Below are 18,653 nucleotides of genomic sequence, written 5' to 3'. Positions count from 1 at the left end.
CTTTGGATTATGATTTTTGGTTTTGCTTTTTTTCACGGACATGCTTCTTTTCATTTTTGTACATTCCCATTTCTGTTTCTTTATTTTTGATTCTATTTATGTTTCCTTTAATACATATTTTTTTAGTGAACTTCAATGTGTAGTATCTCATTGGTTTCATGCATATCATGATATGGGTTTTGAGATTCACTGACACCCATTGAGTGTATGTGAGGGAAATGTGTTTGTTTCGGAACTTGCAATTGGTGTTCTGTCATGTAATTGCCATTTATGAGTGGGTGGATGCAATACTCGGGTGTGTGTTTTGCATTTGGAGGCTGACCATAGGGACCAGGGATCTAGATTGTGATGACATGTTGGCTGGGGAACATGAGTTGGACATGGGTGTGGGCCTGCTGGCAGGTGCCCCACAGTGCTGGGGGGTGGGGGTGGTGGGAGACATGGGTGGGGCCTGGTGGAGGGTGACCCTGCACTGCTGGGGGGTGTGGGTGGTGGGAGACATGGGTGGGGGCCTGGTGGAGGGTGACCCTGCACTGCTGGGGGGTGGGGGTGGTGGGAGACATGGGTGGGGTCCTGCTGGCAGGTGCCCCACAGTGCTGGGGGGTGGGGGGTTGGGAGACATGGGTGGGGGCCTGGTGGAGGGTGACCCTGCACTGCTGGGGGGTGGGGGTGGTGGGAGACATGGGTGGGGGCCTGGTGGAGGGTGACCCTGCACTGCTGGGGGGTGGGGGTGGTGGGAGACATGGGTGGGGGCCTGGTGGAGGGTGACCATGCACTGCTGGGGGGTGGGGGTGGTGAGGAACATGAGTTGGACATGGGTGGGGGCCTGGTGGAGGGTGACCCTGCACTGCTGGGGGGTCGGGGTGGTGGGAGACATGGGTGGGGGGGCTGCTGGCAGGTGCCCCACAGTGCTGGGGGGTGGGGGTGGTGGGAGACATGGGTGGGGGCCTGGTGGAGGGTGACCCTGCACTGCTGGGGGGTGGGGGTGGTGGGAGACATGGGTGGGGGCCTGGTGGAGAGTGACCCTGCACTGCTGGGGGGTGGGGGTGGCGGGAGACATGGGCGGGGGCCTGCTGGCAGGTGCCCCACAGTGCTGGGGGGCGGGGGGGTGGGAGACATGGGTGGGGGCCTGGTGGAGGGTGACCCTGCACTGCTGGGGGGTGGGGGTGGTGGGAGACATGGGTGGGGGCCTGGTGGAGGGTGACCCTGCACTGCTGGGGGGTGGGGGTGGTGGGAGACATGGGTGGGGGCCTGCTGGAGGGTGACCCTGCACTGCAGGGGGTGGGGGTGGTGGGAGACATGGGTGGGGGCCTGCTGGCAGGCGCCCCACAGTGCTGGGGGGTGGGAGACAATGGTGGGGGCCTGTGGAGGGTGACCCTGCACTGCTGGTGGGTGGGGGTGGTGGGAGACATGGGTGGGGGCCTGGTGGAGGGTGACCCTGCACTGATGGGGAGTGGGGGTGGTGGGAGACATGGGTGGGGGCCTGGTGGAGGGTGACCCTGCACTGCTGGTGGGTGGGGGTGGTGGGAGACATGGGTGGGGGCCTGGTGGAGGGTGACCCTGCACTGATGGGGAGTGGGGGTGGTGGGAGACATGGGTGGGGGCCTGGTGGAGGGGGACCCTGCACTGCTGGGGGGTGGGGGTGGTGGGAGACATGGGTGGGGGCCTGCTGGCAGGTGCCCCCACAGTGCTGGGGGTGGGGGAGTGGGAGACATGGGTGGGGGCCTGGTGGAGGGTGACCCTGCACTGCTGGGGCTGGAGGTGGTGGGAGACATGGGTGGGGGCCTGGTGGTGGGTGACCCTGCACTGCTGGGGGGTGGGGGTGGTGGGAGACATGGGTGGGGGCCTGCTGGCAGGTGCCCCACAGTGCTGGGGGGTGGAGGGGCGGGAGACATGGGTGGGGGCCTGGTGGAGGGTGACCCTGCACTGCTGGGGGGTGGGGGTGGTGGGAGACATGGGTGGGGGCCTGGTGGAGGGTGACCCTGCACTGCTGGGGGGTGGGGGTGGTGGGAGACATGGGTGGGGGCCTGGTGGAGGGTGACCCTGCACTGCTGGGGGGTGGGGGTGGTGGGAGACATGGGTGGGGGCCTGCTGGCAGGTGACCCACAGTGCTGGGGGGTGGGGGAGGTGGGAGACATGGGTGGGGGCCTGGTGGAGGGTGACCTTGCACTGCTGGGGGGTGGGGTGGTGGGAGACATGGGTGGGGGCCTGGTGGAGGGTGACCCTGCACTGCTGGGGGGGTGGGGGGGTGGGAGACATGGGTGGGGGCCTGCTGGCAGGTGCCCCAGAGTGCTGGGGGGTGGGGGGGTGGAAGACATGGGTGGGGGCCTGGTGGAGGGTGACCCTGCACTCCTGGGGGGTGGGGGGTGGGAGACATGGGTGGGGGCCTGGTGGAGGGTGACCCTGCACTTCTGGGGGGTGGGGGTGGTGGGAGACATGGGTGGGGGCCTGGAGGATGGTGACCCTGCACTGCTGGGGGGTGGGGGTGGTGGGAGACATGGGTGGGGGCCTGGTGGAGGGTGACACTGCACTGCTGGGGGGTGGGGGTGGTGGGAGACATGGGTGGGGGCCTGCTGGCAGGTGCCCCACAGTGCTGGGGGGTGGGGGGTGGGAGACATGGGTGGAGGCCTGGTGGAGGGTGACCCTGCACTGCTGGGGGGTGGGGTGGTGGGAGACATGGGTGGGGGCCTGGTGGAGGGTGACCCTGTACTACTGGGGGGTGGGGGGAGACATGGGTGTGGGCCTGCTGGCAGGTGCCCCACAGTGCTGGGGGGTGGGGGTGGTGGGAGACATGGGTGGGGGCCTGGTGGAGGGTGACCCTGCACTGCTGGGGGGTGTGGGTGGTTGGAGACATGGGTGGGGTCCTGCTGGCAGGTGCCCCACAGTGCTGGGGGTGGGGGGATGGAGACATGGGTGGGGGCCTGGTGGATGGTGACCCTGCACTGCTGGGGGGTGGGAGGGGTGGGAGACATGGGTGGGGGCCTGGTGGAGGGTGACCCTGCACTGCTGGGGGGTGGGGGTGGTGGGAGACATGGGTGGGGGCCTGGTGGAGGGTGACCATGCACTGCTGGGGGGTGGGGGTGGTGAGGAACATGAGTTGGACATGGGTGGGGGCCTGGTGGAGGGTGACCCTGCACTGCTGGGGGTCGGGGTGGTGGGAGACATGGGTGGGGGGCCTGCTGGCAGGTGCCCCACAGTGCTGGGGGTGGGGGTGGTGGGAGACATGGGTGGGGGCCTGGTGGAGGGTGACCCTGCACTGCTGGGGGGTGGGGGTGGTGGGAGACATGGGTGGGGGCCTGGTGGAGAGTGACCCTACACTGCTGGGGGGTGGGGGTGGTGGGAGACATGGGTGGGGGCCTGCTGGCAGGTGCCCCACAGTGCTGGGGGGTGGGGGGTGGGAGACATGGGTGGGGGCCTGGTGGAGGGTGACCCTGCACTGCTGGGGGGTGGGGGTGGTGGGAGACATGGGTGGGAGCCTGGTGGAGGGTGACCCTGCACTGCTGGGGGGTGGGGGTGGTGGGAGACATGGGTGGGGACCTGCTGGAGGGTGACCCTGCACTGCTGGGGGTTGGGGGTGGTGGGAGACATGGGTGGGGGCCTGCTGGCAGGTGCCCCACAGTGCTGGGGGGTGGGGTGGGTGGGAGACATGGGTGGGGGCCTGGTGGAGGGTGACCCTGCACTGCTGGGGGGTGGGGGTGGTGGGAGACATGGGTGGGGGCCTGGTGGAGGGTGACCCTGCACTGCAGGGGGGTGGGGTGGTGGGAGACATGGGTGGGGGCCTGCTGGCAGGTGCCCCACAGTGCTGGGGGGTGGGGGTGGTGGGAGACAATGGTGGGGGCCTGGTGGAGGGTGACCCTGCACTGCTGGTGGGCGGGGGTGGTGGGAGACATGGGTGGGGGCCTGGTGGAGGGTGACCCTGCACTGATGGGGAGTGGGGGTGGTGGGAGACATGGGTGGGGGCCTGGTGGAGGGTGACCCTGCACTGCTGGGGGGTGGGGGTGGTGGGAGACATGGGTGGGGGCCTGCTGGCAGGTGCCCCACAGTGCTGGGGGTGGGGGAGTGGGAGACATGGGTGGGGGCCTGGGTTAGGGGTTGACCCTGCACTGCTGGGGTGTGGGGGTGGTGGGAGACATGGGTGGGGGCCTGGTGGAGGGTAACCCTGCACTGCTGGGGGGTGGGGGTGGTGGGAGACATGGGTGGGGGCCTGCTGGCAGGTGCCCCACAGTGCTGGGTGGTGGAGGGGTGGGAGACATGGGTGGGGGCCTGGTGGAGGGTGACCCTGCACTGCTGGGGGGTGGGGTGGTGGGAGACATGGGTGGGGGCCTGGTGGAGGGTGACCCTGCACTGCTGGGGGGTGGGGGTGGTGGGAGACATGGGTGGGGGCCTGGTGGAGGGTGACCCTGCACTGCTGAGGGGTGGGGTGGTCGGAGACATGGGTGTGGGCCTGCTGGCAGGTGACCCACAGTGCTGGGGGGTGGGGGAGGTGGGAGACATGGGTGGGGGCCTGGTGGAGGGTGACCCTGCACTGCTGGGGGGGGTGGGGTGGTGGGAGACATGGGTGGGGGCCTGGTGGAGGGTGACCCTGCACTGCTGGGGGGTGGGGGTGGTGGGAGACATGGGTGGGGGCCTGGTGGAGGGTGACCCTGCACTGCTGGGGGTGGGGGGGTGGGAGACATGGGTGGGGGCCTGCTGGCAGGTGCCCCACAGTGCTGGGGGGTGGGGGGGTGGAAGACATGGGTGGGGGCCTGGTGGAGGGTGACCCTGCACTCCTGGGGGGTGGGGGGTGGGAGACATGGGTGGGGGCCTGGTGGAGGGTGACCCTGCACTTCTGGGGGGTGGGGGTGGTGGGAGACATGGGTGGGGGCCTGGTGGAGGGTGACCCTGCACTGCAGGGGGGTGGGGGTGGTGGGAGACATGGGTGGGGGCCTGCTGGCAGGGGCCCCACAGTGCTGGGGGGTGGGGGTGGTGGGAGACAATGGTGGGGGCCTGTGGAGGGTGACCCTGCACTGCTGGTGGGCGGGGGTGGTGGGAGACATGGGTGGGGGCCTGGTGGAGGGTGACCCTGCACTGATGGGGAGTGGGGGTGGTGGGAGACATGGGTGGGGGCCTGGTGGAGGGTGACCCTGCACTGCTGGGGGGTGGGGTGGGGGTGGTGGGAGACATGGGTGGGGGCCTGCTGGCAGGTGCCCCACAGTGCTGGGGGTGGGGGAGTGGGAGACATGGGTGGGGGCCTGGGTTAGGGGTTGACCCTGCACTGCAGGGGTGTGGGGGTGGTGGGAGACATGGGTGGGGGCCTGGTGGAGGGTGACCCTGCACTGCTGGGGGGTGGGGGTGGTGGGAGACATGGGTGGGGGCCTGCTGGCAGGTGCCCCACAGTGCTGGGGGGTGGAGGGGTGGGAGACATGGGTGGGGGCCTGGTGGAGGGTGACCCTGCACTGCTGGGGGTGGGGTGGTGGGAGACATGGGTGGGGGTCTGGTGGAGGGTGACCCTGCACTGCTGGGGGGTGGGGGTGGTGGGAGACATGGGTGGGGGCCTGGTGGAGGGTGACCCTGCACTGCTGGGGGGTGGGGTGGTGGAAACATGGGTGGGGGCCTGCTGGCAGGTGACCCACAGTGCTGGGGGGTGGGGGAGGTGGGAGACATGGGTGGGGGCCTGGTGGAGGGTGACCCTGCACTGCTGGGGGGTGGGGTGGTGGGAGACATGGGTGGGGGCCTGGTGGAGGGTGACCCTGCACTGCTGGGGGGTGGGGGTGGTGGGAGACATGGGTGGGGGCCTGGTGGAGGGTGACCCTGCACTGCTGGGGGGTGGGGGGGTGGGAGACATGGGTGGGGGCCTGGTGGAGGGTGACCCTGCACTCCTGGGGGGTGGGGTGGTGGGAGACATGGGTGGGGGCCTGGTGGAGGGTGACCCTGCACTCCTGGGGGGTGGGGGGGGGTGGGAGACATGGGTGGGGGCCTGGTGGAGGGTGACCCTGCACTTCTGGGGGGTGGGGGTGGTGGGAGACATGGGTGGGGGCCTGGTGGAGGGTGACCCTGCACTGCTGGGGGGTGGGGGTGGTGGGAGACATGGGTGGGGGCCTGGTGGAGGGTGACACTGCACTGCTGGGGGGTGGGGTTGGTGGGAGACATGGGTGGGGGCCTGCCTGCAGGTGCCCCACAGTGCTGGGGGGTGGGGGGTGGGAGACACGGGTGGGGGCCTGGTGGAGGGTGACCCTGCACTGCTGGGGGGTGGGGGTGGTGGGAGACATGGGTTGGGGCCTGGTGGAGGGTGACCCTGCACTACTGGGGGGTGGGGGAGACATGGGTTGGGGGCCTGCTGGCAGGTGCCCCACAGTGCTGGGGGGTGGGGGGTGGGAGACATGGGTGGGGGCCTGGTGGAGGGTGACCCTGCACTACTGGGAGGTGGGGGGAAACATGGGTGGGGGCCTGCTGGCAGGTGCCCCACAGTGCTGGGGGGTGGGGGGTGGGAGACATGGGTGGGGGCCTGGTGGAGGGTGACCCTGCACTGCTGGGGGGTGGGGGTGGTGGGAGACATGGGTGGGGGCCTGGTGGAGGGTGACCCTGCACTGCTGGGGGGTCGGGTGGTGGGAGACATGGGTGGGGGCCTGTTGGCAGGTGCCCCACAGTGCTGGGGGGTGGGGGGGTGGGAGACATGGGTGGGGGCCTGTTGGCAGGTGCCCCACAGTGCTGGGGGACGGGGGGGTGGGAGACATGGGTGGGGGCCTGGTGGAGGGTGACCCTGCACTGCTGGGGGGTGGGGCTGGTGGGAGACATGGGTGGGGGCCTGATGGAAGGTGACCCTGCACTGCTGGGGGGCGGGGGTGGTGGGAGACATGGGTGGGGGCCTGGTGGAGGGTGGCCCTGCACTGCTGGGGGGTGGGGGTTGTGGGAGACATGGGTGGGGGCCTGGTGGAGGGTGCCCCTGGTGGCTGGGGTGCAGGGGGACATGCGTTGGTGGGCAGTAGTGCAAGTTGACATGTGGGTTGGCTGGGGGGCATGGCCATGGTGGATGGGGTGCCTGCAGGACATGTGCAGGGTAGGCCCCTGTGGTGTGAGCCACCTGCAGGGGCCGTGGAGGGTGTAGAGAGAACACCTGGGAGGACCCACACGTACAATTCACATGTGGTGCTCCACGCGCACCCCTGTAATACACGTACCCTGATGGAATCGCATTTGGAACTTCCCGCGCACCCCTGGAATACACGTACCCTGCTGATGCTGCGTGTTATACTTCCCCCGCACCCTGTAATACACGTACCCTGATGGAATCGCGTGTGGAAGTTCCCGCGCACCCCTGGAATACACGTACCCTGCTGATGTCGCGTGTGACACTTCCCCCTCACCCCGAAATACACGTACACTGATGAAATCGCGTGTGGTACTTCTCGCGCACCCCTGAAATACACGTACCCTGATGGAATCGCGTGTGGAACTTCCCGCGCACCCCGAAATGCACGTACCCTGATGAAATCGCGTGTGGAACTTCCCGCGCACCCCTGAAATACACGTACCCTGCTGATGTCGCGTGTGGAACTTCCCGCGCACCCCGAAATACACGTACCCTGATGAAATCGCGTGTGGAACTTCCCGCGCACCCCTGAAATACACGTACCCTGCTGATGTCGCGTGTGAAACTTCCCCCGCACCCTGAAATACACATACCCTGATGAAATCGCGTGTGGATCTTCCCGCGCACCCCTGAAATACACGTACCCTGCTGAAATTGCGTCTGGAACTTCCCAAGCACCCCTGAAATACGCATACCCTGCTCGCACGGGGCCAATCGCGTGTGGAACTGCCCGCGCACCCCTGCAATACATGTACCCTGCGGAAATCGCGTGTGGAACTTCCCGCGCACCCCTGAAATACGCGTACCCTGCTCGCACGGGGCCAATCGCGTGTGGAACTTCCTGCGCACTCCTGAAATACACGTACCCTGCTGAAATCGCGTGTGGAACTTCCCGCGCACCCCTGAAATACACATACCCTGCGGAAATCGTGTGTGGAACTTCCTGCGCACCCCTGAAATACGCGTACCCTGCTCGCACCGGGCCAATCGCGTGATGTACTTCCCGCGCACCCCAGTGATACACGTAGCCTGCTTGCCGTGCTGGTACAGGGTTAGCGCAGCCCTTTGCGCTGGATTGGGGATTTTGATGGCGTTTCCCTGCGCGAGAGGCGTTTTTGGGGGCGTAACTGGCGCTGCTGCAGGGTCGCTGTGCCACTGTGCGCCACGGCTGGTTTTGGTGGCTGGAATCCATGAATACGCTGTGCGCGGAAATGGATTTTAGCGCACGCGGCTGGCACAGAGATTCGCACGCGCACACTGTGCGCCAGCCGCATGCGCCACTTGTGCGATGAATTCTATGAATTACCCCCATGATGTTTTATATCCACAATCTATATACATTACGCATTTATTGTATGAAATCTATATGTCTGAATGATAGTGACTCTAGTTGGAACGTAGCTAAATCAGTTTTGAGATTTATTACGTGATGTCATAAATTGGAGTGTCTAAACAAAAGGCAATGAAGGGTGACAAACTGTGTATAGTACGATTTGTTGTATTGATTTTACTGTAATTTGGTGATATTGTGAATTTGTGATTTTGTGATTTGTAAAAGTTCTTCAGCAACTGAACACAAATAAATTAAAGAAAATTACCTAAACACTTTTTACACTGATATTTTTCAAAATCCCCCAAAACATGTGTGGTCACCTTTTCTACGATCATCTTGTCTCATCTCCCTGATAGACCTATCTCAGTGTGTCACGCGCATGGTGCGGTCCCCTCTCCCTCCTTGAGCACAGGTATCGAGGTAAACTTCTTTTCCCTAACAAATCCCATTACGTTCCCCCATTATATACATGCACTTCGGCCCCTCCCCTTTTATTCATCACTTTTGGTGCTTCTACTTACATCCGTTAGTCAGCTGAAGGCCTCCGGTATCGACTCTTCCCCAATCAACCAGTGCGCCTTCAGTCCACGGGGCGTCCGCCGGGAACAGACAGGAATTTCTTCAAAGGGCCCCTGACTGTGGTGATATGTGTAAAAGCATTGCTCTCCATAGGAAATTCTGTGGCCTTCCGGCTAATGTTTGAAGACGTCGACTATCCGAGCGTCGATGGATCAAAGCCATTCTCTGCTATCAAATATGCAGTAGCAGTTTTTGGGCGTATGTATGCGCAGAATGGGATTACCATGATAAACAATCTTGGACCCAATAACGGGACAGGCTCAAAGAATATGGCGAAGTACTACTTTATTATCAATTCAATAAAGTAGGGTAATCTGGCAAACAACAAATTGCAGTTCATGCACTCACAATTACATTTTAGGTACACAAAGACTTTATACCTTAATGTGCGTCAGCTATGATGTCATTCTACGTGGCAAATAATAAAACCTATCAGGTAAGGCGATTGGTTAGGGGAACATGTCTACTTAGAGAGCCTATAGGAGTTAGCAAATGTATTGGCTGCCCCTTCTCTGGGAGGCAAGCCTTGAACTTCCCTCTAACTACGTATAATACAGATTACAGCAGTACAATAGTAGCAGATTGTCTCATGCAACATTGTATGCTCATTGTTGCATAGGCCCTAAAATAGATTATCATCTTCTCCCAACCTTGGACACTAGGTTCAGCAGTAGCATGTAAGCAACTTGAAACTCAGGTGCAGAGAACAATGTCAGAGTCTCTCCTTCTATCGAAAACGCTTAGTTCCACCAACTGATGCAAAGTTTACATTACTGAACCAAGCAATTCAGTCAGAAGGGGATAGATTTCTGATGGAATGGTGTTTCAAATGTACTGCAGTTTTGAGTATTATCGGCAGGAGCAAGAAGTCTCTAATTGAAAACCCAGAAGACCCAGTGCACCATCCGAGGGTCCTCACATTATTTGATCAAGATTAGATTGACATAGAAGATGTTGTATCCAAATATAGGTTATATGGTAAACACTGTGTTAAGAGTAAAAGACGAGGGGCCGTGTTAACTTATCTTAAAAAAATTCTGTCGGACTCTGCCCGTACTCAATTCTTGAGAATACTGTTGAATTTGTTACCAACTAAGGAGTTGCTTGAGGCAAGGAAACCAGAGGCTAACAGGGATTACTGATGTAGACTATGCCTGTGTCCACCTGAGTCGCTCTTCCATCTTATTATGAACTGTCAAGGAATGGAATATGCTAGAACAAATTTGATGAAAACATTTTTTGTAAAATATACAACATTAACAAAGTTGGAACTCTGGTCCTATTCATTATTAGGGACCAGAGTTTCAGTGACTTTTGTTTTGCTGGATTTTGTTAAGATTATATTTGCTAAAATTGAAAATATAGTGAATGTTTACAAAATGTTGTGAATTATGGAAATGTGGGAATATTTTGCTTTGATGTTGTATTTAAGAGAACGTGTATTGTTTTGCTTGTTTGTTTGGTTGTTGTTTTTTATTATTTTCTTCTTCTTGTTGTTAATTTTTAAGAAATGTATAGCTGAAAGGTTTCAATTAGAAACTAGATGCTAATAAATAAAAAATAAATTTAAAAAAACAAAACCCTCAGAGACAGGTCTGCTATATTTATCTCCAAGGAGAAACCACATTTTATTTTATTTTGAAGGATTATTCAGAGTTCAACCCATTAAGGGCTATCTTTTTGTTTTACCAAGGTCATCTGTTGACCTCATCAACCCTGTACACAGCAGAATCCCTGGCTTCTTTTCTTGGCACTGTGCACTTCAAAGACATTCTCTGCTTCTGATAACGATAGGGTGAAGGACTGCAGTGACTGGTTCATCAAATCTCATAAGGCAATGTAATTTTGGGCTGGACAGAAAACTGGTATTTTTAAATATTGCAATTCCCTCACTCATTGGTCTGCTTTAACATCTTCCATAAAATGTCCAGCATTAAATTATACTTTAGATTAAACTGGCCCAGGCACTGGAGTTTCACTGGTAAACAGTTCCTTTCAATCACAGATGCAATTGTCTTCATTTTTCCATGCGCAGAATAATTTCATTTCTGTTTTTCCATGGCAAGTTTCTTTTTGTGAAAAGTGCCTTTCCTTTTTCATAATGTAATGAATGGCAGACCTCATTTATTTTCAGCCTTGTCATTCACACACCTGGCACCTTAATTTTAATGTTCCTGTTTCTGACAACACGGTTGGTGTATTTGGCCGTGTTGAAATTTCCATGCTAGCATTTCAGCATGCCAGTCAAAAAGTGTTGTTTCAAATTCCAGGATAGTATTTCTGTGTTGGTAGGCCCAAGTCGCCGAATGCAGTTTCCCTTTGTCTTGGTGCTACCTTTAAACTCCACAGTAATCAAAAGACAGTTAACAGGCCAAAAACAGTAATGACCTTGGTCCTACAAGATAGCAAAAGTTCTGCGGAGAAAGGATAGTCAATCGGTGGAAGTATCCCTATGCGTGGAAGTAGTAGTCAGGTAAACATTGAGCTTCGTCAAGTCTTGATGTAAATATTGTTGTCGAGATCCCCTTGAGTATATATAGTGTTGCCGGGCACCCCGGAAGTCATATATGCTTATATGTTTTATTAAAAGAAGTCACAGTACTGCCTTTTTGAAGATTATCACGCCCGCTGCCCATCGTTTGGGCTCCCAAAGAGATGGCAAGCCCCACATTTTGAAGAGCACTGCCCTAGGCCTTCACAGACCCAGACAGGTAGTAACCATTTGCTGCGTTTGGGCCTTGCATGCAGACAATCTGGGCTAAATTCCTAGGATGGACTGAAAAATAGAGGCAGTGTTTCAATTATCCTCAAAGAGCTAACCACAGTGCTCCAGATGGCCTCCAGGCTTTCAGGGAGGTTATTGGGTGTTGGAGGCCAGGGAGCTCAGTTTTGCAGGCAGGACCCTCGGATGGTGCACTGAGTCTTCTGGGGAGTAGGATATGGCTAAGAAAAAAAAAGAAAAAACACTTTCAGTCAGTCAGAAGACCGTCTGTGAGACATTCACAGTGCTCCATATGGCTTCAGGACTTGAATGCAGGGTCCTGGGCATTGTAGAGCAAGAGAGCTCCGTTTTGCAGACAAGGCCTTTGGATGGTGTAGAGGGTCCTCTGGAAAAACAGCCACTGGAAAAACAGGAAGAGGCTAAGAAACAAAATTAAGAAAAAATTAATAAATTGGGTAAATGGAACTTCATCAATATTGAGCTTCCAATTAAGTCACCCACAAAAGCTCCAAAACCTCGCTGCCCAGCTCATCTCCAGGGCCTGGCAAAAGCAACTCTCATGCACTTAAGTGCCTACACTAGCTCTGCATCAAAAAATGATTTTGACTGAAACCTCTACGATTAATAATGTAAATGTAATTTGGTCTTTTAAAAAATACATATGTTTATTGTTTTCACAGCAGCAGTAACATTAGATGAAACTTCAAGAACACACATATTCGGTAACATGTGGAGCATACCTAAGCATGGTTTTGGTACATTCAATATCCTGTACATTCAATGTGATTACTCACCTTAACACAATCACTGATCAATCCAAATCTCAAACAATGGATGGAATGTCCTAGGCCAGGCATAGCCTCATAGTTCCCATCAACCCCAATTTAAATAAGATGACTGTACCCTCCTCTCTCCATGCAGTTGATCAACCATAACAAGGTAGTTTATTTATTTGGATTTGTAACGCGCACTAACATCCCAAGGGCATTGCGGCACTGTTGCATGAAAACGTCTTAGTTACAATCAGGTTACTTTGCTCATGGTTACAGTGAGCTTGCCAACAGTCCAAGGTAGTTGCATTCTTACTTTGATACATTCCAAGGTAGTTACATTACGTTACTTTGATGCAGGTTACTTTGGTCATGGTTACATTAAGCTCGCCACTCACACAGTCCGACGTGGATAGAACTAAGGTCATAGTGCCTAAGGCTATTTAGACAGCAGCCTGGTTTTCAGTGCTTTCCTGAAGGCTAGATGTGATACAATGCTCCTCATGTGGGTTTGTAGAGCGTTCCCGTGAGTTGCTGCCAGGACCGGAAAACTGGACCCGCCTGCCTGCAGCCTCTGTGTTTTGGGAATAGAGATCCTGTTGGTGTAGGCAGATCTTGTGGGTCTTTCTTGTGTGGGTTTGACAACACTTTGGGACAGGTATAAAGGTGCCAGGTCATGAATGCAATTGTGCGTTAATGCAAGAGTTTTTAAGACTATCCTTTATTTAATGGGGAGCCAAAGGACCTGCCTCCTGGTTTCAGAGATATGCTTTCTCTTAGAGATACCAATGGCATTCCTTAGGGAATTATTATGGACAGTCTGGAGTTTAGAAATGTTTTTTCCGATGTCCCTATGTTGAGGGCATTACAGTAGACCAGCCGAGACCCAATTATTGCTCTTGCAATTGTGGTATGAAACTTGCAATAACACCTCCTGCAGCTCAGGAGAGGCTTCACGTCGGGAGAGGTTGTAAGTACAATTAGAAGTTGTTCCCAATCAATCATGATTCCTTCCTGTGACTCTAACTCTCTGTTTTTGCGCAAAATGTCCAATTCAGCCCACCCTCACCTTTTTATATCAGCCCCCCCTTGGGGGATCAGTGGACCCTTGGGGCATCTCCATGACATTGCCATTTGCCTTTTCTCTAAAGATGCGATAGTGGATCACATGCAGAAGAAACACAAAGCAACGTGTTAATCCTGTCGACCACCTCTCTCCAGCAATCTTGTATCAGTGCACCGCCCCAAACCATAGGCGAAAACCCAGCCGAAACATGGGCATATCTGTGGCATTTGTGGGACATGTCCGGATAAAGTACATGCATCTTTGGTAAGACCCATTACCAATAACTCAGTAGCCAAAGCTATCCCTACGAGAAGCAAGAAAAACGTAACAGTGGAAAAACTCATCCCCCTCATTCTCCCAACTTTGAACCAACTCTCAGTGAACTCCAACCCCCACCACCTTGTTGAAAGTTACAACAATAGTATGCGCTCAGCCTTAGACGTTATTGCACCACTAAAACTGAGAAAATGCAAACCGATAAAACACTTGAACACTTGGTTCTCTGCTCACCTAAAAGCTCTCAGATTAGAGAAACGTAATAAGGAACACATTTGGAGACAATCCCCCACAGACATCAACAAGCTGATCCTTAACAAAATAGTTTCCACTTTTAAAAAAGAAATTATCCTTGCTAAACAAGAATCTTACAACCAGAGAATACTACAAGCCAAATCCAATAGTAAAGAACTGTTTACCATCTTAAAAGAGCTGGAAATACCTATCTTAGCTCCAGACACTTACATGAAAGATAAACAATTGTCCACTAGTGTCCAAAATGCCCTCTCCAATAAAGTTGCAGGCCTTCAAATCAAAATTAATAACAAGAAAGATGCACTAACCAACTCTTCTAACTCTACCAACACCCCCTGCGCCCCACTCATCAGCACCCCACCCCCCAACCCACTCTCCTGCTTCAGCTTCTCCGAAGTCTCCACGCTAGAAGTGGAAAAGATCATACTCAGCCTTAAACCATGAAATTGGCAAGGCAACCTCTGCCCCTCACAAATCATCAAAGATGCGGCAAGATACCTCTCACCGTTGATTACCAAACTCATCAATGCCTCCTTCTCATCAGGTACCATCCCCAACAACCTCAAAGAATCCTGGGTCCTCCCCTTACTAAAAAAAAACCTTCTCTAGACCCTTCCATACCCACGAATTACAGACCCATCACCACCGTCCCCTTCTTGCTCAAAATACTAGATAAGACAGCCTATCAACAAATACAAAAATACCTCGAACAAAACCATCTCCTAGGTATCCGGGAATCAGGCTTCAAACCCTTACATGGGACAGAAACTGCTCTCATTGATCTCAAGGCCCAAATTGACAGGTTGAGAGATAATGGGAAAACTGCCTTACTGCTTCTCTTAGACATCTCGGCAGCATTTGATCTTGTTGATAACAAAATTCTATCCAACCACCTGGACTCGGCTGCCCACTTCTCCCAAGAAGCCATTGGTTGGATTAAGTTGTTCCTGAGCAACAGATCTATGCGCGTCTTTTCCACTTTGGCTTCCGCTGACCCCATCCCCATCACATGTGGGGTCCCTCAGGGGTCATGCGTCTCCCCCACACTGTACAACGTGTTTATGAAGCCCCTGTTTCACAATCTCGATACCCTCTCCTTCCATAAACAGGTCAGCTCCATGGCCTCCATCACAGTTTACATGTGTCTTCACCTCACTGTGTTCCACAGTTGTGGTGAACTAGGGTTTTTTCTCCCCTCGCAGGATTCTCAAACTTAGGTGGCATCTCCACTGTGTACCTAACACGCAGTTACTGTTGTTTTTCTGAAATGTGGTAAACTAGGGTTTTTTCTCCCCTCGCAGGATTCTCAAACTTAGGTGGCCTCTCCACTGTGTACCTAACATGCATTTACTGTTGTTTTTCTGAAATGTGGTAAACTAGGGTTTTTTCTCCCCTCGCAGGATTCTCAAACTTAGGTGGCCTCTCCACTGTGTACCTAACATGCATTTACTGTTGTTTTTCTGAAATGTGGTAAACTAGGGTTTTTTCTCCCCTCGCAGGATTCTCAAACTTAGGTGGCCTCTCCACTGTGTACCTAACACACATTTACTGTTGTTTTTCTGAAATGTGGTAAACCTGGGCTTGCCGCTCACTTCCTGTCTGCGTGCTCTCGTATCCCCCCCTCACTCCCTCCTACTCCATGGTGCTCTCTATCTCGCCTATCTTCTCAAACTGCTTCTCTATTGACTATCCTGCTCTCCTCACTAAATCTGGTAGGAAAAAGTTTAAAAAGGACATCCTGGTCTCCAACCCAGGACTCCCTATCGCTGACACCTACACTAGTGCCTGCTCCAAGGAAACTCTCACTGACATCCTCTTTTTCGTGCCTTCACCTGACCTATGGACCCTTCATATGGTCTCTGTGCTCTCTCCTTTCTCCTCTTCTCCCATTAATGGTGGCACCCGTTGGGATGTCCTCTTGGCCTCCTTCCACTCCTCTAAAGCCATCATTAATGTTTATGCTAATGGGACCGTCTTGGTCCAAGGCCCTCAGGCCAACCTTCACCTTTTGATAGACGCTTCCCACGCCTCATCAACTTCCTTTCCTCTCCTGCTGTCCCCCCTCCTCTGTCCTCAGCTACCTTGCCTCTACCCTCCCTCCCTGCCCCCTCTCGTGCTCCTTCTTCACCCCCTTCTTCTACACCTCCACAGGGCGTACCTCTGATCTGTACCCCTCCCCGGAAGTCCTTCAAGGATGGCAACCTTCTCCACTTTGCCACTCTTAACTCTCGCTCTGCCATCAAGCATTCCTCTGATATCTGTCGCCTTCTTGAGGAACTAGACCTTGACATCCTCGGTCTCACTGAGACATGGTCACTGCCAGCTCTGTCACCACCTTTGACACACTCCTACCTGACGGTTACAAGATTCTCTCCGTGCCCGGGCCCAACCGTGCAGGGGGGGCGTTGCCCTTATCTTCCCTGAGTGGATTCCTGCCACTGTCACTCTTACGCAGACCTACTCCTCTTTTGAATGTCTTGTCTGCCGACTCTCTCTCTCTCTCCTAGCCATTCCCTTACCGTGGCTACTATCTATCGGCCACCTGGTCAAATTTCCTCCTTCCTCTCTGAGTGGGCTGACCTCTCCTCCTCACTCCTGTCCTCAACCACTCAACTCCTCTTGCTTGGTGACTTCAACATCCACCTGGATGCCTCCTGTCCCCCCTCTGTACTCTTTCGTGACCTATGCGACTCTCTCTCACTCTCTATTCTCCCTTCTGGGCCTACTCATTCCGCAGGGCACACTCTTGATGCTCTGATCTCTTCTGACCTTCCCCTCTCCGTCCCTCTCTCCACTCCTCTCTCCTGGAGTGATCACTTTCTCCTATCCTTCCACCGCACCCTCCCTACCCCACAGGCAAAGCCACCCTCATCACTGCCACCCACCTTCTTGGTCATCCGACCCATGAAGCGCGTGTCAGTTGAGGCTTTCGCTGCCACCTTCTCGCCCCCCTCTCCCCTTCGGCTGACTCCCACCCTGACACAGCCCTCTCCATGCTCCACTCTGCTATATCTGACACTCTTGATGTCCTTGCCCCCGTCATGAGAATCCGCCTGAAGCCCAAAGCCAAATGTAACTCTTGGTATGACTCGGATCTCGTCACCCTAAAACGCAAGTGCATGGTGGCTGAGAGGAAATGGCGTGCTTCGTGTTCATCCTCTGACAAACTGGCCTGCCGCCTGCTCCAAAGGCAATACCGTCTCTCCGTTCTCACCAAGAAGAGAGCCCTTATCCAAGCCCACATCTCTGCGGCATCTAACAACTCGGCCAAACTCTTTAAAATCTGCAAGGAGCTTGCCAACCCTGCTGCAGTCTCTACCTCTCCTGTCCCCTCCCAGGTCCTCTGCACTGCACTGGCCTCTCACTTCATCTCTAAAACTCAAGTGAAGTGGGAGAATGGAAAAACAGGCTCCCATCTTCCCCCTCTCGCGCCTGGCTTAAAGGTTCACGGCCCAAGCACCCGCCACGAGAAGAGTTTGCCCATCTACCAGACGACCAGATACCCTGGTACAGGAACATAAGGATGTGTCCATCTGCCTGCCCAGCAGCCCGCCCTGCCGATGCCGATGCCTGCGGCATGGATCAACTAGACTAAAACCTATACGTCGTTAGAGATGCCATGACGACCTAGCCAACGGATAGCACACCTGTGCCAATATACACACTGGACACTCCCGCACCAATCTACACGAAGAATATACTCAGTGCTATGACGTAGGCGACAGACATACTCACGGACGTGCATCTTTATTATTTTCCACATAGGCTCTCAAAATGCAGAAACGCAAGACGCACCATGAACTCATCTAAAGAGCTTGCTTACACTTCTTCTAAACCTAGGTGCCATAATGAGAATTATAACGAAGACACGATACTGGTCATAAGACAATATGAGACTATAACCTAAAGCGCCTGTGCACCAAACGGTTCCACCTATACACCAGGCCTAAGTAGGCCGCAAGCAAGAGCTCCCGTGGACGTTAACAGAACAAGAGTCAGGTTGCTGATCCTGCAGAATGAGCCTAGCGAAAGCAGACAGCCAAGGTCGTAATGTTGCAAACCCACATTCCAAAAGCAGACCATCAAGGGCACGATGTTGCAACCTCGCACGCCGTGCACCAACATTAAAGTCGCACCTGCAAATTAAACCAGGCACACAGTGGAAAAACAATATTAATTGAGCAGAATTCTGCCTCAAAACGGCCCGACCTCACGTGACCAAGCCGAACCTGACAAGATGCCAAGCCCAGGAGGAAGGAGGCGTCTGGATCCCTCGTTACAAGACAGGCAGATACACTTGAAAGGATCAATGGACATCTGCGACAGTGAGAGTAGTCGGCCTTCCAGCTCATGAATAAGTCTTCACATTGTCTGCATGTACCCATAGTGAAACATTGTTGCAAATTGCAGGTACACCGAGAGCTGGGAACAGCGATGGTCCCAGGCTGGGAAGCTCACGGGCGCACCAATCAGAACATGGGGCTCTTATCACTGACGCCATTAACATTAACCAATCATTAGGAGTCTTCATGTAACAATTCTCATGTATCTAATTGTAGGGACAACCCAGATATATCACCTGA

The sequence above is a fragment of the Ambystoma mexicanum genome, chromosome 6q (assembly GCF_040938575.1).
Source record: "Ambystoma mexicanum isolate Mex_15411 chromosome 6q, UKY_AmexF1_1, whole genome shotgun sequence".
Classification (NCBI taxonomy): domain Eukaryota; kingdom Metazoa; phylum Chordata; class Amphibia; order Caudata; family Ambystomatidae; genus Ambystoma; species Ambystoma mexicanum.
Note: the sequence above shows the minus strand (reverse complement) of the source record.